The sequence below is a fragment of the Pteronotus mesoamericanus genome, unplaced genomic scaffold (genome assembly GCF_021234165.1).
Source record: "Pteronotus mesoamericanus isolate MK-2021 breed Mesoamerican mustached bat unplaced genomic scaffold, CSHL_Meso_final contig_657, whole genome shotgun sequence".
In the NCBI taxonomy this organism is placed as follows: Eukaryota; Metazoa; Chordata; class Mammalia; order Chiroptera; family Mormoopidae; genus Pteronotus; species Pteronotus mesoamericanus.
Window position 1 is genome coordinate 5,764,660 of NW_026555229.1, and position 25,990 is coordinate 5,790,649.

The window sequence follows — 25,990 nt, forward strand, 5'->3', positions numbered from 1 at the left end:
AATGTTTGAGGTGATGGAACTCTTCCATGTATCCTTATCGTGGTGGTTACATGACTTTATTTATATGTTAAAACTAATAGTAAAGTACACCAAAAAAAAGAAGGAGGTCAATTTACTGTGTGTTCACTATTGAAAATAAGTAAGAGTAAAAAATGGGGAAAATGGGGATAGTAATGGGGATAGTGATCTTTATTATAAGATCATTGTGGAAATTATAAATGAGATAATCTATCTAAAGTGTTTATCACAATACCTGGTATGTAGTATATGACTAAATGATTGTTTATTGTTATTTTTATCATTAAAAGTATGATATTAAATTTAGTGACATTCATTGAAAGGACTATGGAGTCAATTGTCATACCATCTGCATGGGTACAGTTACTAAACAGGATAATGAATAACCATGAGTCAGGTGGACTGTGTTTTCACATGACTCAGCAAGGGACTTGAGGTCTTCTGGAAGGTAGGAGAAGATTAGGTCTGGTATTTCTGGAGTATCTTGTAGCTGGCTTCTCCTCTGGCTGTGTATACTGTTCCCTTGATATTATTCTTTAACAAAATAGCTTTGGTCTTGGAAGCCACAGCTCCTTTCACTGGCTTCAGATTAGATCTGAAATTCTGATTGAGCAAACTGATCAAAGAAGGAGCTGGAAGTGGTTCTCATACTTGGAAGATGGTAACTGGTTTGTATAACAGCTGTGGCTTCCAGAGCCATTTCCTCCCGCCAGCCAGTCTTTGGATTAGTTACTGACAGTAGCAGGGCAAACATTATTCAAGAGCTAAAGAAAAAGAAGTTAAAGTCAAAGTGGTATTGTAGTTGTACTAGCAGTGAAAAAGAAGCTCTAAAGTGAAACCTTGACCTTTCCATAATGTAAGTTGGTTGTCTTGTACAAGAGCTCAGAACCTGAATCAAAACAAGTTGAATTCATAGTAAAAAGGATTCTGACCTTACAATACTTGCTACAGTAGTTACTTATTAGTCTTACTAGCACTTACTGGTCTGTGAATTATATTCATTTTAGCTAATGACACTGAAATTCAGGAAACAGAAAAAAAAAGGTTTGGGTTTCTTGGTATAGGACTTTGGTTTAGGAATGACTTATTTTTTCCTAATTTCTTTACAGCATTGACACTAAATTTCAAGCAAGGCTTTATCATTTGATTTGTTTCTTTCATAGCTTGTCTTTTTTCTATATGTGGCTAAGTCATTGATTGCTATAAGGAATATTACTTTTTTGTAGGTTGTGAGGAGACAATGCCAGTGTGACTAGTCAATTGATTTGCTTTGGTTTGGGTTTTGGTGTTTAGTTCCCTGGTAGTTATGCCAAGTGGTTGGTTAGAACAATGGTTTAAAATATAAGGGGATCAGTAATTGTCAAAATCATCATGGTTAGTTGCACAACTCTGAATATACTAAAAATACATTGAATTATATACTTTAATTGGGGTGAATTGGGGTAAAAGGGGTGAATTGTATGTGAATTATGTCTTAATAAAGTTGTTACCAAAAAAATGCCATACCAAAAAAATCATTATACTGATCTGTGACCTTTTAATGGAAGGATTTGGACTAAGAACTTTTCAAAATGGCCCCTGGCCGGGTGGCTCAGTTAGTTAGAGCATTGTCCTAATACACCAAGGTTGTGGGTTCAATCCCCAGTAAGGGCATATACTAGAATCAACAAGTGAGTGCATAAGTAAGTGGAACAACAAATCGATGTTTCTCTTCCCCCCCTTCCCCCCCTTCCCCTTCTACTCCCTCTCAAAAAAAAAAAAATTATTAAAAAGGAACTTTCAAAATGGGACACATTTCAAAGTGGGACTAACTGGTGTCCTGAGATCATCTCAAATGATGGATTATGGAGTATTAAATGACTTTTCTAAACAGTTCTTTTACTTTGTCTACTATGGAAATAACCATTCAGGTAATCATGGCATAGGAATTGGTAATTTTGCAAGGATCCAGGAGGATAAGGAGCATTATTTAATCTAAAATAATGATTGTCAACTGGGTGATTGCCTCCCAAGGGAAATCTGGCAACATCTTGAGGTATTTTCGGTTGTCAACACTGAGGAGAGAGGTGTGCTACTAGTATATAATGGATAAAGGTCGGGGGGGGGGGGGAGGATGATGCTAAACATCCTGCATGGCACAACAAAGAATTACCTGGCTCAGACTGTTATTAGTGCCAAGGATGAGAAACTCTGGTGTAAAATTTACACTTATGTTTTCTTCTAAGAGTTTTATTGTTTTAGCTCTTACATTTAATTTAGGTCTTTGATGCATTTTGAGTTAATTTTTGTATATGGTGTGAAGTAGGGGTCCAACTCCATTCTTTTTCATGTGGATATCTTATTAAAAAGACTACCCTGTACATATAAAATGGTCTTGGCACTTTCATCAAAATCAGTTGACCATAAATAACTCTGGTGTAAAGTGACTTTGTATCTATCAGATTTTTGCTAGAGAATCCTTACACAGCCTTTCTAAAGTCTTTGATAATCTTGATGACTGTACTGCTTCAGCTATTTGAAGAGTAACCCAGGGTATTTCCATACAGATGCTGCTACACCTGAGTGAGAACAGGTTAAGGGTTATGGTGTCTCTAAGCTTCTTCCAGTGATACATTCAGGCATCTCATATCGTGCAGCCTCAGGATTCCCCAGGCTAAGATGTAGCATTAAAGTTGTGAAGAACCCTAATGATCTTTTGACCTAATTCTCTACCAAGTACTGAAATCTGAATTCTGCCTAACATTATATTTTTTTAAGATTTTATTTATTCATTTTTAGAGAGAGGAAGGGAAGGAGAAAGAGAGGGAGAAACATCAGTCAGATGCCTCTTGCAACCCCCCAACTGGGTACCTGGCCTACAACCCAGGCACGTGCCCTGATTGGGACTCGAACCAGAAATCTTTTGGTTTGTAGGCCAGCACTCAGTGCACTGAGCCACACCAGCCAGGGCTGTCTAACATTATTGTTTATAATGCATTTCAATATACAAGGCAGGTTCCCTCTCAGTACCTAGCTTTTTCAAAAATTTTCTTAACTATTCTTATCTGAATGTTTTATATACATTATTCTATTTAATTTTGAGGCAACCCTATGAGTTAGGGTTATTAAAATCTCTGTTTTACAGATCCGGAAACTGAGGCTTAGAGAAGTTTATTTGCCATGGTCGTACCAAAACTGGGATTTCAGTATACACCTTTTTGAGGCCAAAGTTACTGCCTTTAGAGAGCATATAATGAATTCTCCATCTTCACATAAAATTGAGTTCTTCTAATGGGAATAAAATAACTACAAAAACATATGCAAACAGAAAAATAGTACATGAGATTTAAGTTTAAGCCAATATATGCTAAGAGGAAAAATCTAAACTATATTAAGAGTCATTAACCTTTTATACAGAAAGAAAATGTAAACTGTTCTTTGAATACACTGGCTTCTGATTTACTCTGTTGCTAAAAAGGTCCTTACAGTAGTGGGCCTCATCCTGCAGGATTTTGAAAACAGAATTGAAGCATGCCAACACCTCAGATACCCTATGTGGTTCTGGTTACAACATCTGAGAGAAAGAGAGACAGAGAGACAAAGAGAGATCTAAAAAATATTCAGAGAATGGTAAAGTAAAATGAAGAAGGAACTTCCAGGTCTCGGAATATTACAACTCTGGAACAGTATTTTTCAAAACAATTTATTGACACTCTGACCAGCACCTCTTTATTAGGACGCCTGCCCAGCTCACACAAGAGAGTGGGGTTGATCAGGGAGTACCCAGAAATGGGCATGTAGAGCAAGGTGAGAGGCAGACAGACCCACCTGGCCAGAGACAACCTCACCCCTGGGGTGGATGCAGGGTCCTATCCAGGGAGGACACAGCTGTTGGCATCCTCAGGAGCATCCAGCCCCTTGAACCTTCCATTTCCTCAAGAGCGCCTTCTTCGGGGCCCAGTAGGCCTTGTCTGGGCTGTTGTTGATGATGGCCAGGTCAAACAGGCTGAGCTCCTTGCTGCTTTCCATGCCTGCCAGGGCAGTGGCAGCCACTTGGCCAAGCGCTCGTCTCTCTTCGTGTTCTGCTCCCGCATCCTCTGCCCCTGGACTTCCAGTAAAGGTGGTTGCACAAAGATGGGCCTCAGGTTGGTCTTTTTTATGTTACACACCCATGTCACACTGCGTTACCTCCCTGGTCACAAAGTAAAATAGTAATCTTTGCTATTCTCCTTTTTTGGGCCTCAGGTCCTTTGTGGTATGGGACACACTGAACCCAAAGATGCTGTCATGCTCCTGCAGGAGTCTCTTGAACAGGGTACTCTCTTCCCAGCCCAAGAAGGTCCACTCAGAATTGTAGGCCTTGGTCCTGACATCTCTTGGGGAGAAGTGTCAGGCTTCTTCCCCTCTCTGCCCCTCTGCATCCTTCATGGTCTACAATGGCATCCAACATGAGGTCCACAGGATTTGGGGTTTTACAAGCTGTCTGGAACTTTCCATGCCAGGAGAATTTCCACCTACATTTTGAGAACTGGCTCAGAGGAACCAGCTTTTAACGTGATGTCCAATGGGGTACAGCCAGCAGGTGCTGCAGCCTGAAGGAACAAGGTGAGAGGCAGGCAGAGCCAGCACCGCACCAGCCCACTTCTGCTTGCAGGGCCTATGTCAGTGCCTGGAACATAATCTTGAAATTGGAATTAGGTATAATAAGAAAGAGTTCCTCCTTGTGTAGCGTAAGTAAATTTGTAAAATTTTATACAAGAGAGCAATTTAAGAAGGATTGAAATCAGACATTCTGATCTGTGGTCTAGGAATGGGATTCAGGGGATTAGACATCCTGAAACCATGAGGTCTGTCCTGAAAGTATCCAGCCATGTGCTATGGAAAACATATTTATTGAAGAAGATACAGGATACAAGAAACACTGTACATAGGACACTGATGCCTCAGTACCCTTCAAAGTAGGCACCTTAGGACCTCACACACTTTTCCCAGTCTCCATGAACTGCCCTGTTGTATTTTCCTGAATCTCATCTATGGTTTGAAATCTCTTCCCTTTCAATGGTGATTTTAATTTTGGGAAAAACCAGAAGTCACGGGGCACCAAACCTAGGCTGTAGGGGGGCTGAGTCACCTGGGTGATTTGATGTTGCACCAAAAAGCTCTGCACAAGACGTGATGCATGAGAGGGCACATGTCATGTTGAAGCTGCCGGTCGCCAGTTGCCCATAGCTGTAGCCTTCTGAATCATCTGAATAGTTTCTGTGGAGGAATGCTCAAGCTTAACAGAAAATTTGATGCAGATTTGTTGCTCTACTTGCTCAGTCATTTTGAATGTGACAGCCACACAGTACACATGCTCAGTCAATGGTATCTACTGCCCCCACTGACTAGTACAGTGAAGTTGTCATTGTTCACACATGTGCATTCCAGTCCACTCTCCTTGGCTGCCAGTTACATTAATGTAGTGCAAACTGTTCTTGTTATATTAACAACAGTTGGAGTGTTACTAGACAGATGTATGCACACACACACTTTTCTGGGGAAAAGATTCATGTCTCATCAGCATCTCAAAGGGATCTATTACATTCTATATTTGAAAGCTCTGTGAACTTCGGACAAGTAACTTTACCTTTTTGTGCTTCATTTACTTTCACCTGTAAAATGATGGCGCTATCCTGTGATCCTTAGTTTCTTCCCAATCCTGGTGTTAAGACTTCCTTTTTTCTATGAATTGGCATTCTCGGTTCCACATGCCTGATAAAAGTGTAAGCTTTAAACTCAGTCACCTCAGCGAAAAAGTATCAAGAGGTACCACTGCATTTCTAATAATGAACATTGTCTCTTTCCTAGCTTTAGAAGTTGAAGTCCTTTCAACCATGTTTCTCTTCTAAAGGTCACTTCAATAAATTTTTATTTAATGTCTTCGCTATGCCAGACACTTTTGGGTGCTTTGTGGAATACAAAGGTAATCATATTTAATGGGTGTCATGTACTGTCCTGGACAGATAAAGAATAAAAGGTGAACATTCCTGCCGAGAGGATAGAGGTAGGACAGTGCAAGGTGTGGGCAAGAGCAGGGAATCCAGTGGGAGTGAAAGGTTGGATTCATGTTATAGACAGCCTTAACTGCCAACTGAGAGAAGTCCCTAGTATAATGGAAAGAGACCTAACTGGAAACCTGAAGACTTGAGATATAGATTGGCCTTTGTCATAATTATATGTGTGATTTTGAGTAAGTGACTTAATCTCTCTTGACTTGAGTTTCAATACATACACTCACAACATTCTCTAAAAATACTATGCAGCCTCATGGTACTTCTCTAAAATTCTATTATTCTTTTTAATTCAGTTAGAAGTGGGAAGTAACTGAAGGTTTCTGAGCATGGTAATTTTTATCAGCAGACTTACTGCTGTTTCACTGCTCAGAGGCTCCTATTAATACTGTTTCTTCCACTTTGATGTGATTGCTCTGGAGGTATTGTCACTTTAGATAGTTCTTGATGTGGTCAAGAAGTTGGCTATCATTAACATTATTAGTTTACATTATCAAGAACATGGGAATTACCAGGTGTTTGTTCTTGAATGGGATCTGAAGCTAGTCTTGTTTCCTCATGTTATCAGTCACTGACCTGAGAGCTAGACCGAATATCTAGTGTGTGGGCAGCAGGTAAGTGCTGACATTTTGATGGCCACATCATATTTCAGGGATCTATGAGAAGGCCCGTAATGACCATGGACAGCCAGCCAAGAATCTCCTTGCCATGGACAAATGGGAGAAGTTACTAAATTTAGCTGACATTAAGCCGCAAATTATTTGAAAGGTGGAAAAGGATTCTATTCAGAGGCTATCTAGAATTTCCATTTACTAACCAGGCCTGTGTGCTGTAGGGACTTTCATCCCAGGAAAAGTATTTCTTTCTCTCTTCCTCTTTCCCCACACTTTGTCCCTGTTATATTGGGAAGATGATTTGCAGCTCTTATTGGGACCTGGCACTTTAGTGCTTCCTGCTATTCTTAGATGCCCAGGACCTCAGGATGATAGAATCAAAAGTTGGAACTGCTGGTTAAAAATCAGAATGTGAGCTTATTTGGACTTGAGTTTCATCCAGAGAATGACAGAGACATGTATGAAGTACAGTACACTCCTGATTGTTGAGAGGAATATTTCTAGCAATATTCACAAATCACCAAACTTGGCAAACAAAAAAAAGTCTCTATAAGAACTTGTATAATCAGTAAGGGCAGATTTACCCACAGAAAAAATGGACAGACTTGAACAGATACCTCACAAAAGAGTATACCTGAATAGTCAATAACCATAAGAAAAGGTGCTCAACTTCATTAGTCATTAGAGAAATTCAAAGCCACACTAGAATACTACACATAGAGTAGAATGACTGAAATGAACTGATACATTTACACCCTGTAAGCCAGCAATTCCTTATCTAGAGATATGCACAATAGGAATTTATACATATGTTCACCAAAAGATGTGTATGGGAATATTTATAGTAGTGCTAATCATAAAAGTCAAAAAAGAGGAAGCTATCCAAATGTCCATCAGAAGTAAAATGGGTAAGTAAAATGTGGTGTATCCTCACAATGGAAGACTACACACAGCAAGTAGAATTTAATGAACTACAACATATTACAACACAAATGAAATATTAAGTGTTTTTCATTGATTATGCAAAGTAAATCAGTGGTATTAAAAGTCAAGATAATGGTTAACTTTGGGGGGATTGTGACTGGAAAAAATCATGATAGGGATTTCTGGGTCCTGGTAATATTCTGGGCGCTGGTGACATGAGCGGTTAAGCTTGTAAGTATTCCTTGAGCTGTATATTTAATGATGTTATGTAAATTAACAGTTTCTTAAAATGTGGAGGATGGGCTTAAATTTGCAGATGCTGGGCAGTTTTTCAGGCTTACTTACAAGCTAAATAACTTACTGGTACAAATTAATCTTAGAGCAGTATTCAAACTTTTGTCTCAGAAAAGTTATTAATTAGTTTATCTTGGATCTTCAGAGCCACTCTTAGTAGTTGAAACAATAAATACTAAATCTTTGGATGCGAAGGTATATATTATTTTGGTCATCAATACTGATAAGATGGCCTTTGGGGAAATGAGTGTAAGATCACTAAAATGAAATGGCAAGAAGAGGTCTCTCATTATTTCCCCTGATAATACTGGTTTTCTCCTGTATGAGAGTCAGGCTTCAGAGGTTGTAAATGTGAAGTTCGCTCTTTCTCTTTAGGCAGCTCAGTGTGTGGCTTTCTTAGCTTTGCCTCACTATCCTCCTTTGTAATATACTGCTTGCCCACTTTCCCTGGCTGATAAGCAGTTCTGATGCACTGTATTTATTTAAATTAGGTTGCCATTTTTTATTCTTTTGAGAATTTTTGGTCTTTCTAGTTATGACTGTTGTGTGTCCTTGTGGATCTGGAACTTAATAATTAGTTGTGGAATGAAAGGTAAGATATATTTTGTTCACCTGAATTTTCTCCCTGTTATAGGTCTGCAGTTATAAAGCTTTTAATCAGAAGCTAATTTAATGATGCTGGGTTAGGCTTAGAAATTGCCTTCAGTTCAAGTTTAATTTATTCTGTGTTTCTGGGTTATAGACAAATCTCATTTTATGATTCTTGGTTTACATTTGTATAATTTAGTTTATACAAATTCTTGGTTTACATATGAAAATATGCCAACCTATATTTTAAATATATATATACACACACATACATACATACATATATATATATATATATGTCTTATCTTTTCTGTTGGGCTAAAGAGCTGTGTTGGATATTGTTAAATCAGTAAGAGGCTATGTGGATATTTATGGGATTTAGGCAAATTTGTAGTTAATAGAAGTAGTGAATTGGAAAAGTGGTAGGGTGCACGTGCTTCTTATTCAAGTCTAGTCTATGGCTGCTGTTTAATGTCAGAGTAAAAAGTGTCAATAGCTCAAAAAGGCAAAAGCATCCTGACAGACTGGAAAAAGTTGTGCTTGGTATTCTGTTGACCAAAAAGAGGTTATATTTTCAAACTAGCTCCCTGAGATGAAATTGAAGTTGTACACCTGCCTGCTTATTCTTCTTAGCCCTGATTTTAGTTTTCAAATCTTCCCTGCTAAATATTATATTAGCATTGAATATTTCAAAGTCAGCTATGCTTGTATTGATTGAGATTCCTATTAATCTGTGTTAGATTTCTGGTCTGTGTTAGGTCATTTCTACTACTGGTCTCCCCTAAAATAGAAGCATGCATATACACTTGTATTTTGGTGAGTATGAGCACTAGGATTTTTTCCTGGGACTGTTAGAGAACCTTGTAGTGGAATTAACCTAGGAGAGATTTGGGGTTTGCAGGTAACTAAGTGGTGGCCTCTCTACCAAGACTATTCTTTATCAGCCCCAAGCTACAGGGGCTGGTAAATCAGCCCCTTGAGGAAGAGGTTGATTTTCTGTTTATTAGAAGTGACATGAGCAGTGGGGCAGTGGCACAGAGGCCATGTTGCCCTTGCTAAATATACATCCCTGACAGTTGGATAATAGGTTCCAGGAAGTTCAGTGGAAAATTAAAACAAAGCAACATTTATAGTTGATTGAACTTGAAAAGCCATTTTGGTGTTGAATGGCAAATATGTAGACTTCAGCATTCCTGGAGCCTGATGCATCCCGCCGGATGGCCCTGTTCCTGTGTACATGATGGCCTGGGGACTCAGCAGTATGCAGGGTGCTCTTTTTCAGAGTGTTTTGAGAAAAGAAAGTTTGCTGCTGCTTACAGAAGTCCCCTTCCCATAGATTTATGCAACACAGGTTCCTTATGTCTGGGGGGCATCTTTCCTCGAATGGTTTGAGGACTTCTTTGTTAGAAGGACAGGAATTTCTGGCCAGAGACAGAGAAGCTCTTAAATTCTGTAAATACTCCTAGTCATTCTTTATTGGGGCTGAAGCTCTAAGCCAGGGGTGTCCAACCCATGGCCCACCGGCTGCATGTGGCCCAGGATGGCTATGAATGTGGCCCAACACAAAATTGTAAATTTACTTAAAACATTACTTAGTTTTATACTAAATTTTATTACATAGATATGTACATTTTCTATATTAGTGATCACTAACTTGGGACCTGCTCAACGATTTTGAAAGATTATCAAAAGAGCCGCTGCATAATTAGAGTTATTATGTGAGGACATTTTTCCTTATCTGTGGTGGCAGGTATCACAAAAATTACGCATGGACCGTTTTTTGTTCATCAGCTTTTGTTCGTGCTTGTGTATTTAATGTGTGGCCCAAGACAACTCTTTCCAGTGTGGGCCAGAGACGTCAGAAGGTTGGACAGCCCTGTGTCTAAGCAGAATGCTGTGGTATATACACGTGACTCCTTAGCATGGTAACCCTTCTGATTAATGTCCCTAGCTGTCATGAGGCCTCTGGCTTGAGCCTTAAGTTGGGCTGATTGGCTGAAAAAAGGGCTTTAGACCCTATGTGTGGGGTGGTTATTTTCCTGGAACCAGGAGAGGGACTGCAGGGGATAGGAAGATGAAGAAATGATATAGGGAATGCAGGCAGAGAAAGACAATTAGGCCTTTTGCAACTATCAAGAAAAGTTCCTCCATATACCCATCTTTTTCTCCATAATGGTCTCATGTTGCTATTCTTTTAAAGATTTTTTTTTTTTTTGAGAGAGAGATAAGGGAGGGAGAAAGAGAGGAAGAGAAACAGTGTGTGGTTGCCTCTTGTGTGCACCTTACTGGGGTCTGACCTGCAACCCAGGCATGTGCCCTGACTGGGAATCAAACTGGTGACCCTTTGGTCAATCCACTGAGCCGCACCAGCCAAGGCTCATGTTGCTATTCTAATGTATCTGTCTTGTGGACAGTGAGGCATGGATATCTGATGGGAATTTAGGAGCTTTAGTTTGGTTAGGATGATAAAGCTCCTATCACTTAATGCCATCAACCCCTCAGGGAACTTCATGCTAACCAGCCTGGCTGTCAGGAAAACATGAATTGTGGATATGGATCTAATTTTCTTCTGTTCCCACTCAACTGAACTGTCTTTGTTGGCTGTAGAATAAGCAATCCCTGTACCCTGTGAATTTTCCCAAGTTGAACTACATCAGTAGAACTGAGAATTGAGTTTATAGGTTCCTGAGCTTATAGGTTCCCTAGTTTATCAGGGCATTTTCCCAGCAAATGAATTTTCTCCCTTTGCATCTTAACTGGAAAACAGAGATCCAGCCTTAACAATCTCCTCAGCTCCTCCTTTACTTAATGAAGAGCTTGAGTGGGCCCCACTTTTAGACATGGTTCCTTGTTATGGTGGAATGTTTATAAACTTAGAAAATGTTAAATCTCTTTCTGCCCCCACTCTGCTGTGGGGTTGAGGCATAATACATTTAATGGGCCTCTTCCCTTCTCAGCTGTAGCCATGGCAGTTCTATGCTTAGGTTCCCTAGCAAGTATTTATAAACGCAATAACCTGGCACCAAGCCCTTGGTTCACTTATATTTTAATGCTATTGAAGTTTTGCTTTTAGTTCATAAGGGCCTAACAGTTTTAGTTGGCAATCGTATCCATTGCAAGAGAATCTTAGTGGCTGATCCACTGTTGTCTGTGTAGTTTAAAGGGTCTTTAACTGGAGTAAAACCATTTTTTTTTTTTTTTGGTGATCCTAGACTGTGAAACCGTGATGCAACGAGATAGAAACAGCTGTTTCACCTTGGTTTCTCCAGCAGAAACAGCTGTGCTCATGGTGTTTTCCTCAAGTGCCTGCAGTCACTAAGGAAGAAAGAGGTTTCCAGTGAATCGAGTTTAATTGTGTCCTATTACTTTTTCCTAAGCAGGTTATAGCAAAGATGTGCCTTGTCCTGTGGAGATCTGAGGCTGGACTAGGCTTATCTTGGTGGTCTCCTAATCGTGAAATTAGGGCCAAGTCACAAGGAAATGCTGGTTCCTATTGTGTCCTGTGGATATAATAGTCCTTCCTAGTCAGTGCTCACTTCATCAGGACCAAGAAAGAAGTTCTGAATGTATACTCCAGAGGCCTGAACAAGAGTAGCGTGCTGTGGATGCTAATGAAGAGGAATTGTGCTATTAGGCAAAGGAAAGATTTCATGACCTGAAGAAAGCAGGCTTCTTGTATTGGGGATACCAGGGTATTTTCCCAATTTGTTGGAAGAGACACTACACCAAGAAGCTTCATACTATTCTGAGTATACACCAGTCCAAACTGCAGTTAGTAGATTTATGAGGTGTGGGCCCTTACATCACAGAAAACAAAACCAGCTGCTATGTGGTCTGGTAAAATTCTTGTGCCATCTCAGTGGTGTGGGTTTACAGGAGGAGAAGATGGAGAAGGCTAGCTGGCCCTCCCTTGCTGGGGCTCAGCTGCCCCAAATACTTGCGATATTATGGGTTATTTATGAGCTCGTCTGGGCTGGGATTCTCTACCCTGCACCCTGGTAGGTGAAGATTTGCAGGCCGAATGTAGAAGCCCTCATTAATCTTTCTGGTCTTGTTGAGGATTTCTTGCCAGCCGGGGCTCCTGTTGGAGAACAGACTAGCTTTTCCCACTGAACTGCAATGACTCAGATTAATATTAATCCTTTTAATGCTGCAGTTCATGATATAGTCATTAGGTGACTTGGAACTAATCCTGTCCACCTAAGTAGTGTGATTTATTAAATACACATGGAGATCCAGTCTGAATACAGCCAGGCAGAATCAGCAGCAAATAAATACCTCTGTGTATCTGTATTAATACTGGTTGATTGGGACACAATTGCAGGCTGGGCTGGGGAGAAACAAGGGCAAAAGGAGGCAGAGCTCTCTAATCAACAGCATTTGCCCACCCCTAGCCTTTACATGGCAGAAACTATAAAAACTCTAAAGACTATGCCCAAACTAAGGAGGAAGAATTTCCTTAAACATGTAAATTATTTGAATGATATTCTTCCCTTAGGTTTTAAAATAACTATTGAAATGGAACTTTTTCTGTGACTAAATTTACGTAGATTCTTTGGAGTTCTTAATCAGTAGATGCCTGAAGCAGAACACTAGGCACACTGGTCTATCTCCTCTCCTGGCTTCAGGGCTTAAATTTTTCTTTTTGAAAGGGGCAAGGAGGAAGAGCAGCCAAGCCTGGCAGACAACAGTTCTTTTATTTGATATACTTGCCCAAGCTAGCAGAAGCATAATTTCTTTTGTAAATAATTGAGGTTTATCATTTTCCTTTCTCAAACCTCCTTTTCCTCTCCATCTTTGCTCTTTTAGCAGACATGGCATTAATATGAAAAACATCTACCTAGCTGGCTTCGCTTAATCAGACAAGTCTGACATTTGTAAAACCTCTCATTAACATTTTCCCCAAAGAGCACAAAATGGCCTCTCCTCCATCTCCCCTTCCAGTACAGCCACCTCAAAGTTTAGGCTGCTTTCCATCACCGTTGGCAGGCTGTTCCCAGAGATGTTACTTCTGTAAATTTTCACTCTTGGCCGACAGCTAGTGGTCACATATGGGGGACCTTCTGTGTGGATGCTGCTCTTCTATTCCTTGTAAACATTACTTTTTATGACTTTTTCCTGGAAGTGACAAAAAATCTTTGGTAGGAAATGGATTGGGGTATGGGGTATGGATTTCTTTAGTACTTCCCTGTGACCTTTTCTAACTAATTCCAAAGTATTGGTTGAACAGTACTATATCCATGTGTCAACTAGACACTATTAATGCAAAACCAAAGGAGCTTTGTCCCTTTTTGCCTTCCAGGAACTGACAGACTACAGTTATTTATTTCATAAACCAGAATATGCTATACTAAAGCAACAGCACTCTAGAAGTACTAAAAAGGAAGCAATTAATTCTGGTAGAAAGAGATCAAGGATGGTTCTCTGCTGAAATTGAGAAAGTGTGTAGCGGGAAAGGTGAGGCCTGGATTCTTGGGAAGATCTTTGTTTTCTTACTACCTTCAAAGCAGAGAGCCTTGTGTACCCTTTGCCAGTGGATAAGAACTAACCCAGGAAAGGGATCTTTACATAACAACGTGACAGTAGTGCTTCCTGCTTTACTGCAAGGTAAGCATTGGTAATCCTCTTTATTGTTTGCACTCCTCAGTTTTCTTTGTCATTCCTTTTTTCCACTTCGTTTTTATAAATTTTACTTATTTATTTTCAGAGACGGGGAGGGGAGAAAGAAAGAAGGAGAGACACATTGATATGTGAAACAAATATCAATTGGTTGCCTCCTGCACACCTCAACTGGATACCTGGCCCGCAACCTAGGCATGTCCCCTGACCTGGAATCAAAACGGGGTCCCTTCAGTTTGTAGGCTGGTGCTCAATCCACTGAACTGCACCAACCAGGGCTCCATTTTATTTCAAAGTGGCATTCTAATTCAGATCCACGTGAGGAGGGACAGTGGTATTTTATCAGTTACATTATGTTTAGAACATACTCTTGAGAGGCTCTACTTCTCTAGTTTTTGATTGAGTATAGTTTAGGTAAGGACATGAATGGCCTGCTAATATTTCTTGGTAATTTCAGTTGTCCTCTTCCCTTTTCTCATACTCTATCTCATCCCAGTATTAGTAACTATTCAACAGCATTAGGAGCAGAACCACCATTTAGATCCTAAGTGAGGTACAGATTTAAAGTTGTGCTCCAGTTAATAGGTAGGAACACTTGGCATGCCTAACAACTATGAATCATAGTCATTAATTTCAGAACTGTATAGACATTTCTAGTTTCTATCCTTTTAGATTAGCAATTTTCAATCTTTTTCATTCTTATGGCACACATAAAGTAATTACGGAAATTCTATAGCACACCAAAAAATACACTTTTGTCAATCTGACCCCCCCCCCCAAAAAAGGCATAATTGTAATTCATTTACACCAGGTAGCTATTATTGTCTTCATTGTTTTCACTTTTTTTATTTGACAATCCAAGAGAAAAGAGGTCAGTGCCACTGACTAAATATTCAGGTATTGCATGTTTTAAAAATTCTTGTGGTGTACTAGTTGAAAATCACTGTGATAGATAGATAGATAGATAGATAGATAGATAGATAGATAGATAGATAGAAAGAAAGAAAGAAAAACTAATAAATTAAGATCCAGAAAATCTTAAAGTTTCGCCATGGTCATACAAGCTAGTGAAATCTGTAGTTTGTAAGCAAAGATGGTGGGTTATTCATCTTGGTATCTTTAAAGTCTAGCATAGGGCCAGTTCCACAGGAGAGATTTGAATCCAGAAAGGCCAGTATTATTTCAGTGATCTTATAAGAGCCAAGTTTTTATGATTTTTTTATAATAATATTTATTTTTCAACCATAGTTGATGTACAATATTCTATGAGTTTCAGGTATATAACCCAGTGATTAGACATTTATGTAACTTATGAAGTGACCACCCCAATAAATCTAGTACTCATCTGGCAACATACCTAGTTATTACAATATTATTGACTCTATTCCCTATACTGTACTTTACATCCCCATCACTATTCTCTAGCTACCAATTTGTACTTCTTAATCCCTTCCACTTTACTCATCTCACCTAATGCCATACCCATCTGGCAACCATCAGAATGTTTTCTGTATCTATGAGTGTTTCTAGTCTCCTTGTTTGTTTATTTTGTTTTTTGGGTTCTACATATAAGTGAAATCATATGGCATTTGTCTTTCTCTTCTGACTTACTTCACTCAGCGCAGTACCCTCAAATCCATCCATGTTGTTGCAGATGGCAGGATTTCATTCTTTTAGTTTTTTGGCTGAGTTATATTTCATTGTATATATGCACCACTTCTTTATCAGTTCATCTATTGATGACACTTAGGTTGTTTCCATGTCTTGACTATTGTAAATAATGCTACAGTGAACATATAGATCCATAGATCTTTTGCATTTAGTGTTTTGGGTTTCTTCAGATAAATACCCAGGAGTGGAATTGATGGGTCCTTCATTGTATTGTTAATGCCTTTGTTTTAAAGTATATTTGGTATAAGTATTGATACCCCAGCTTTTTGTTTGTTACCATTTTCATGAAATACCTTTTTCCATCTTTTTAACTTCAGCCTGTATTTGTCTTTCAAGCTGCAATGAGTCTTTTAGAGACAACATATGTAAGGGTCTTGTTTTGTTATCCATTCAGCCACTGTATGTCTTTTGATTGGAACATTTAATCCATTTGAATTTAAAGTAATTTTTGATAGTATGTATTTACTGCCATATTATTATTCATATTTTTATTCTTTCTTCTTCTTAAAGAAGACCCTTTGACATTTCTTATAATACTGGTTGAGTGGTAATGAACTCCTTTAGCTTTTTCTTGTCTGGGAAGCTCTATCTGTCCTCCAATTCTAAATCATAGCTTTACTGGGCAGAGTAACTTTGGTTATAGGTCCTTGCTTTCCATTACTTTGAAGATTTCATGCCAATTTCTTCTGGCCTGCAAAGTTTCTGTTGAGAATCAGCTGGCAGTCTTATGGGAGTTCTCGTGTAGGTAACTAACTCCTTTTCTCTTGCTGCTTTTAAGATTCCTTCTTTGTCTTTCATCTTTGGCATTTTGATTATGATGTGTTTTGGTGTGAGTCTCTTTAGATTCATCTTGTTTGGGATTCTATGTGCTTTCTGGACTTGTATGTCTATTTCCTTCACCAGGTTAAGGAATTTTTCCATCATTATTTGCACCGTCATTTTCAAATCAGTTTTCAGTTCCTTGCTCTCTCTTTTCCCTTCCAGCACTCCCATGATGTGAGTGTTGGTATGCTTGATGTTGTTGAAGAGGTCTCTTATACTATCCTCATTTTTTAAAATTCTTTTTTCTTTTTGCTCTTCTGATAGGGTGTTTTCTGCTTCCTTCTCTTCTAAATCTCTATCTTGGTCCTCTGCTTCATCTACTCTACTGTTGATTTCCTGTAATGTATTCTTCACTTCCGTGACTGGTTCTTTTTTATGTGTTCTATCTCTTTGTTGAAGTTATCACCAAGTTCATTGAGCATCCTTATAACCAGTGTTTTGAACTCTGCATCTGGTAGGTTGCTTGTCTTGATTTTATTTAGTGCTTTTTCTGGAGTTCTGTTCTGTTCTTTCATTTGGGACAAGTTTCTTTGTCTCCTCATTTTGGTTTTCTTCCTGTGTTTGTTTCTATATATTAGATAGAGGTGTTATGTCTTCTGGGCTTGGTAGAGTGGCTTTATGTAGTAGGTGTCCTGTAGGGCCCAGAGGTAGAGTCTCGTGGGTCATCCCAGCTGGGCACTACAGGTGTGTCCCTTGTGTGGGTTGTGTGCACCCCACTGTTGTAGTTGAGCCTTGATTGCTGTTGGCACTCAGTGGGAGGGACTTACCCCTGGGCCGATGGGCTATGAGGACTAGCCTCAATTACAGCTCATGAGCTGCTGTGCATGGGCTGACCCCACAGGTCAGGACTCACTTTAGTAGGGCTCTGGTGCCCAGTGAGTTTGCCCCTTGAGTATCTAGTAGAGGTGGTTGGGTGGTGCTCTGGTGTGGTCTCAAACTGACCACTGGATGTGCTGGCTCTTGGGCCTCCTGGGAGATGTAGGCCAATGTCATCCAATGACCAGGACGGTCTGGCTAGAACTACATAGCAATCTGCAGATGGCTGCTACTTGTGCTGGGCTTGGCAGTACCCAGGAGAGGCAACGCTGTGAACTAAGGATGGCTGCCTCTAGTGCTGGGTCTAGCACCACTTAGCAAGAAGTATGGGGCACAGTGAGGTGAGATGCTGCTTGTTTGGAGTTTGTGAATCTTTGAGAAATTTTAGCAAAGTTAAAGCATGAGCCAAGGCAAGCAGTTTTTTTTGGAAAAGCCATTGGAAACATCTTGGGTGGACCTGAAAGTTGGGTAGGAGTCCCAGGGAATCACCATGGCTGAAGGGTGAGGGAGTAGCCAGGCTGATGGAGACTCAGATATGGCACCTGCCTGCCAGTTCTGTGTGGGGAGGGCTCAGCAAAGGAACAGTGCCTTCTGCCAGCACTTCTGTCTGGGAGAAAGCTGCGCCTCCAACACTTGCCCCAAAACCATATGACTCAGTCCCTCCCTATGTGTCCCTGGCACCTTTCTAGTTGCTGCCCCAGTGCTAGAACTCAGAGTGAATGAGTTGTAAGTCCATGTCTTGGCCCTTTAAGGGGAATGCCTGGGACTCTAAAAGCCCTGCCTCTCACTTAGCTACCATCCCTGCTGATTTTTACAGCCAGAGGTTATGGGGACTTCTCTTCCTGACAGTGGAACCCTGGGTTCAGGGGCCTGATATAGGGATTAGATTCCTCAATCCTCAGGTGGGGACCTTTGCAGCCAAGATAACCCTCCTGATTATTAACCGCCACATGTGGATATGGGACCAGCCAGTTTCGAGTCTTTGCTCCTCCTACCGGTCTCAGTGTGGCTTCTTTATGTACTTACTTATAGGACATCGGTTTAGCTAGATTTGGGGCTGTTATGAGTGATGGTTGTTCTGTAGTTTAGTTGTAATTTTGATGTGGTTGTGGAAGGATGAGAGTACTGCATTTACCTATGCTGCCACCTTGATGTGAAGCCTATGATTATTTTTAATTTCCTAAAAATGAAGGGACTATTATAGTGAAAAGTCATTCTTAGCTATTCATAAACAACAGAATCAGTATTCATGTTAAGTTTTGGTTAATTGACAATTTTTCTAAAACTTAGTGATATTATTTCATCAGACCCTGTGATTTACGCTGCCTAACCTCCCTTTTTTCCAACTAGCTTTTTATAAAATATTACAAATAATTTTCAGTAATTATAAATAATATAATATTCCATGTAGTATAATTTGGAAAATACAGGGAAATATAAAGAGGCGGAAATAAAAACCATCCATGGTCCTGTCACCTAAAATAATTTTTTTTTTCCTGTGTACACATACACACAGCAACTTCCTTTAGCAAAATTGGGGTCATATTCTGTATATTTTTGCCTCCTGCTTTTTTCTTTTATCATGTATTATGGACCCTTTCCCACATCATTACATATTCTTAGAAAACAAGATCTAATGATATTCATTGTATGAATGTTTCAAAATTTATTTAGGTTTCTATCATTGGTTATTTATATTATTTCCAGTTTTTCAATATTATAAGCAATGTAATATAAACATATTTGTACAGGTTTTTTGACTATCACTCTTATTTCCTCATGGTAAATTCTTTTTATCTCTATTTAGCTAATAAATAGTTTTAAAAAGTCAAGTAGTGCACCAATACCTGCCCTCCACCCCCACCTTTAAGGCCTCCTCCCTAAACTCTTTTAGCTATTTGTTCAGGTATTTATTTTTACATTTCTAAATAATATACTGGTACCACCTTTTTAAAAATAGAATTTCTACATTCAAAGCAATGTCTGTGTTGACTTACTACTCAAATGTAGAAAGCAGTTTTGTAGTACTTGCTATTCCCATTTTTCTTCCCTCCATCCCCCCAATATAGTTATCTCTCCAGTTGGTTAAATCAATACTCAGTCTTTACCTTATTAAGATCTTAAGCATTATTCACCACCAAGTCAATTATTCCTTCCTCTTTAAAAAATATGCTTAATTTTTTGAATATTACTATCAATATCTCTTCTCAAGCTCTACATATAGTTTTTAAAACTCTCTAATTATTGTTTCCCTACATGATCAGACACACAGCTCTTCTATTGCAATTTTCTCTCTTCTTAGAGACATCCTTCTCAGAGCCTCCTATCCTCTTCTTTCCTCTTCTTTCCTCCTGCATTGGTTGTTCTCTAGGAGTCTGGCACATTGTTGTTGGTTGTTTGTTTTTTTAAGATTTTCTTTATTTTTTTAGAGAGAGGGGAAAGGAAGGAGAAAAGAAGAGAAACATCGATGTGCAAGAGAAACATTGGTTGGTTGCCTCCTGCATGCCCCCGAATGGGGGCCTGACCCACAATCTGGGCATGTGCCCCAGCTGGGAATTGACCAGTGACCCTTGGGGTCACAGGCCAGCACTCAATCCACTGAGCAAACCAACCAGCCAGGACGCATCTGTCTTTCTTTTATTTTTTTTTTAATTAATTAATTTATTTTTTTCAAATACATTTGTCTCTGCCTACTCCCCACGCATCTGTCTTTCTTGAACTTGACCTTTCTCTGTACTTCTTTTTTCTTGACATGTCCATTTCTTTCTTTGTTCACTCTCTCATTTTGGCTTAAAATAAAAATCCTCCAAGGGCCTAGGAATAAACACCTGTGATATAAATTTTTTTAGAATCCTGAATATCTGAAAATATTTTTATTCTATACTGACTCTTGATTGAAGATTTGATAGGATACAGAATTCTAGTTTGGAAATTCTTTTCATCCAAAATGTGGTGGCTTTGCTTCTTTGTCTTGTCATCTCAGTGTTAATCTTTAATAGTCTGGTGCCATATTGATTCTCAGTCCTTTGTATTTGAACTAGAAGTTTCTGTTTGTTCTTAGTGTTTGAAAACACTTGGTATGGGTATGTCTCCTTTTATTCATTATGCTAGGGTCTTTTGATCTAGAAAATTATATCATTTGACGTGGGGAGATGATCATATATTAGTTCTTCAGTGACTCTCCTTCTATTTTTTATTTTTTCTCTGAAGTGGTCTTCCTATTTCCTCACCCAGTTAGTGCCTCCATTTCAGACCTGGTTTCTTACTGGTGATTCCTTGTAAAGGGAGCCTTTTCAGCTCTACTTCCATATCCTTTTTTTCTGCTAAGAATATGTTGGTGAATCTAATTCACTATATTTTCTTCCCCTAAAGTCACTTTCTTTTACCTATTAAATGTTCCAGTATTTATATTTAAATTTTTTAAAAATATATATTTTATTGATTATGCTATTAGAGTTGTCCCAATTTTTCCCTTTTGGCCCCCCCAACCCAGTACCCCCCATTCCCTCCAGCAGTCCCACCCCTTAGTTCATGTCCTTGGGTCATGCATTTAAGTTCTTCAGCTACCCCATTTCCTCTACTGTTCTTAACATTCCCCCGTCTCTTCTGTACATATCAATTTGTATTTCTCAGTCCCTGCATCCTTGTCCCCAATTCTCCTCTTCCCTGCCCTGATAACCCTCCAAATGATCTCCATATTTATGATTCTGTTCTTGTTCTGCTTGTTTGCTTAGTTTGTTTTTTTAGAGTCAGTTGTTGATAGTTGTGAATTTATTGCCATTTTAATGTTCATAGTTTTGATCTTTTTCTTCAGTAAGTCCCCTTAACATTTCCCATAATAATGGGTTGGTGATGAATTCCTTTAGTTTTACCTTATTTGGGAAGCACTTTATCTACCCTTTGAATCTAAATGATAGTTTTGCTGGATGGAGTAATCTAGGTTATAGTTCCTTGCTTTTCATCACATGGAATACTTCTGGCCAGTCCCTTCTAGCCTGCAGAGGTTCTTTAGAGAAATCAGCTGACAGTCTTATGGGAACTCCTTTGTAGGTAACTGTCTCCTTTTCTCTTGCTGCTTTTAAGATTCTCTCTTTATCTTCAACCTTTGGCATTTTAATTATGGTGTGTGTTGGTGTGGTCCTCTTTGGGTCCAATTTGTTTGGGATTCTCTGTGCTTCCTGGACTCATATGTCTGTTTCCTTCACTAAATTAGGGAAGTTTTCTTTCATTATTTTTTCAAATAAATGTTCAATTTCTTGCTCTTCCTCTTCTTCTTCGGGCATCCCTATGATTCAGATGTTGGTACATTTGGAGATGTCCCAGAGGCTCCTTATATAATCCTTATTTGTTTAAATTCTTTTTTCTTGCTATTCTGATTGAATGCTTATTTCTTCGTAGTGTTCTATATCATTGATTTGAATCCCAGCTTCATCCCCTCTGCTATTGATTCCCTGTAGATTTTTATTTCACTTACTGTAATCTTCATTTCTTTCTGGGTCATTTTTATGTTGTTGCTGTACTCACTGAGTTCTTTGAGTATCCTGATCACCAATGTTTTGAACTCTGCATCTGATAGGTTGGTTACTTGAGTTTTGTTCTGTTCTTTCATTTGGGCCATATTTCTTTGTCTCCTCATTTTGGCAGCCTCCCTGTGTTTGTTTCTGTGTATTAGGTAGAGCTGCTTTGACTCCCTGTCTTAGTAGCATGGCCTGTTGTAGAAAAAGCACCTGTAAATTGGGTGGGACGGAGCCTTAGGTAATCGCCAGGGCAGGGCCACCTGATTCACCACTTTGTGGCTCTGTGTTAGGGGGCTCAGAGAGGCACAATGCTGCTGCACGGCTTCTGGAGATTTGCCCGGCTCTTGTCCTGTTTCCAGTCACTTCACTTACTCCCCTTATGCGACTGGTGCCCTGCCAGCTGTTGCCCTTGCACTGAATCCAAGAGGGGGTGAGTCTGCATATGTTCTAAGTCCATGCGAGCCCTTTAAGCAGTCTCCTGAAAATCCAGCAGTTCCACCACCCCAAAGCCTGCCGGTTTTCATAGCCAGATGTTATGGGGATATCTTTCTGGTGCTAAAACCCTGTGTTATGCGGTCTGGCTTGGGACTGGGATCAATCACTCCCAAGGTATCCCTCCCAATTTTTATCCACCATACATGGATGTGGGACTGCCTGTTCCACATCTCCACCCCTCCTGCCTGTCTGGATGGATGTGATTTCTTTAATTCTTCAGTGGTTGGGCTTTAATACAGTTAAATATTCTAAGAATTCTCGGTGATAGTTGTATTATAGTTGTAATTTTTGCTGTGGTTGTGTGAGAAGGCAAACCATGTTTACCTACGCCTCCATCTTGACCAGAAGTTCCCATTTAACTCTTGAACACTCTCAATCACCTTACACTTATTCATAATACTTCTGTGAGCCCTGCCTAATGTTGTCTTCCACTACACAGGAAACTCCATGAGGGCAGGGATTGCACTGCATTGTTTACCACTACATTTCTATTATCCAGCCCAGTGACTGGCACAAAGTTTGTGCTCATAAATATTTGTTGAGTGCGTTAATTAGTATCTTCCTTAAATCAAATAGCATTTTTTTCGTCAATTGGAATGAGATAGGAATTTAACTACCCCTAATAATTAATCATGTGTTACAGTACCATTTATTTAATATTCTTTTTTCATATATCATATACTACATATTGTTCTGTCCTTTTGCTAGTAGTATACTTGTTCACTATAGCTTTATAATACATTTTTCAATGATACTGCAAACTTTCTGTCATTAGTTGTTTTAAAAAATATGGCTATCCTCATCTAGTTACTCTTTTACATGAAGTACAGGGTCACTCAAGTTTTTGTTTGTTTGTTTGTTTGTTTAAATTCCCATTGGATTTTGATTAAAAAACATAAGTTAATATGAGGAGAATTGACATCTTTATCATGTATTTGGCCTGTCTATCCAGAACATGTTATATAGCTTCTTCATTTATTCAAGACTTCTTTTGTGATGCTAGTGAAAAATTTTTTGTTTTTCTTTTCCCCATTTATGTGCCATAAATTTCTTAAGTGTATTCTTAGGCATTTAAAATTTTCAATTGTTACTGGAATGAGATTTTCCCCCATTATACATTTCTTTTATTTTTCTAAAACTGGGTTGATTCTCTTGTATTACTACAATACAGTGTATATTGTATACTCAGGACAAAAGAACTACTAGCTTCGTTTTCAACAAAAGCCAGCCTTTTCAGTTACCTACCGCTGCATAACAAACCACTCTAAAACCTTGTGTCTTAAAATAACAGCCATCTTAATATGTCTCACAGTTCTTGGCTGACTAGGGCTCATCTGGCCGGTTCTTCTAAAGGTCTTATTTGGGGGTCTCTCCTGTGGTGACAGTCAGCTCTGGCTGTGGCTTGAATGTCTGGCATCACCTTTGAGGTGATGCCTGAGTCTCCAAGGCTTGTCTTTATGACCTCTTTCCCTGAGAAGGAGGTTAGATTTTGTACATGGCAGTTCAGATCTACAATCTGGGCATGGAAGTCCCGGATTGTTACTTCGTCTACATTGTATCTGTTAGAGCACTCACAGGCCAGATTCAAGGGGAGCAAACCTAAGCCTCCACCTCAAGGGTGGCATTCTATGGGACTGTCTTTGGAGACTAATTATCATGAAGGCACTTGTTCATTTGTCCTTACCTTCTTCCTTTTCTTCCTTTTATGCCAACTAGCTACCCTAGACCCTTAGGTTCCCACAAGTATCTTTTAGTACTGGTCAACTTCTAGTACCAAATCATTATATTCATTGTTACAAGCAGGAGTCGGTTGGAAGGGTGCTTGCAGAGGTTAAACAAACAAACAAAAAGCAAAAACAAAAACAAACAACAAAAAACCCCAATGTTTCTACCTTCCAATTTGTTGTCCTGGACAGAAATACAGAGTTCACTTGAGCATGAAATACCTACCAGACAAGGGGCAATTGTAAATTGGCCTTGTTTTCCTGAATTCTGCCTACTCTCCAGAAAGGACAGCCTTCCCCTTCCTCCCCAGCAGAAGTCCAATCCCTTCCTTCATTATGGCTTGTCAAAGTGTTCCCTCTCATGTTGGTCTGAGTAGAAATGAGAAAGTGTTATTCCTTTCCTTTTTTCACATAATACTTCTTCCTACTCTGGGTTTATTAACCTCTGCCTTAAATATGCACCAAGCAAAGATGTATAGTCTTCCTGCCCTTCTCCCCTCAGCTTAGTCTGAAGGAAGGCAGCAGGTGATGGAATGCATTAAGGACGGGGGTATTGGAGGGGGAAGAATCTTTTCTCACACACTATGGATGTTGCTCAACAGAACGGGTGTGAAATTTAGTCAGAGCCACAGCATGTGTTTCAATTTTCCAGGGAATTTCCTCTTCCTAACTGTAGGTTTAACCCTTTCTTCTGTGTAGTGCCATGGGCAGTCAATATATATGAAATGAGTTACTTGCAAGAAGACAGTGCTAGGATTTCACAGAACCCCTTTGATATTTAAGATCTCCATCTTATTTCCTGCCAAATTGTTGTGTAAAAATCATAACTTTGGACTTGTATGAACCTGGGTTCAAATCCCATGTCTACCATTGGATGGTCTTGGGCAGTTACTTGACCTATTTGAACCTCCATTTTTCACCTGTAAATGGAGATAAAAATTTGTCTTACAGGATCTTCTGAGGATTAAATGAGGTGATGTGTTCACGGTGCCTAATAAAATGCATACCTGAATATAGCAGGCATTTGACATACATTTGTTTTCTTCCCCAATCTTCCCACTGGATTTTGAAGATATCTAGTCTTCTTTTATCCGGTGCCACCTTGGGTTTGCGATGTAAGCTGCTTCTTACATCTTAGATTTATTGCTTTTCTCCCTTACTCTAATTCTGTAAGTGTTTCAGAGGGAAGAAATCATTCCACATGGCATGCAGCATCACTCTGGTATGCCGTCTCCATAACAGTGCTGAGAAGTATTACAAGGCCTGGAGACTAATTATCATGGTGGCATTTGTTCATTTGTCCTTATCTTCCTCACCTGATCCTGGAGGCCATATGGACTTGTAAGGGTTATAAAATCATACAGTGGTAGAGCTAAAATGAAACTTAAGTGTCATCTTGTCCATTTTATAGAGAAAGAACTGTGACTTTTAGAGGTCTCATATCTTGTGCAAGGTCTCATGATAGAGTAGTGGCAGTTCTGGAACTAGAGCTCTGACTCACTTGGCTGTTACTACGATTATAATTTAATTTTTAGAAGACTGAGTTTTAAGTCCTGAGGGCCTAGCTTTTGTTATATGTATCTAAACTTTCTTCTTAATTGAAACCCTGATTATACTTTTAGCAATGGGGAAGTGAACAGTGTTGAAGACATTTTATTGACACTCCTTTGGGGAGTAACAGGGCTCCAATCTCTTCTTTCCCCAAAGGTTGCCCAAGGGGCACTGAGGTGGCAGCTCAGCTGTCTTTTGAGCCTCTGCTCTCAGAATGGTGAGTTGAGAAGCAAATTGGTTTCTTCTATTCTATAACTTAATTCTACAAATAACGCCAAGAAGGGGAGGCTCACCCCAAGCCCCAG

At 39.4% G+C, this 25,990-nt stretch overlaps 1 protein-coding gene and 1 pseudogene across 10 annotated transcripts in view; one reads left to right on the forward strand and one right to left on the reverse strand.

Moving 5' to 3' along the window:
* Nucleotides 1-25,990, forward strand: part of GBF1 (golgi brefeldin A resistant guanine nucleotide exchange factor 1) — a 129,411-nt gene that overhangs the window by 50,935 nt on the left and 52,486 nt on the right. The gene's annotated exons all lie outside the window — the stretch shown is intronic.
* LOC129077021 (guanylate kinase-like) lies at nt 3,898-4,370 on the reverse strand (annotated as a pseudogene).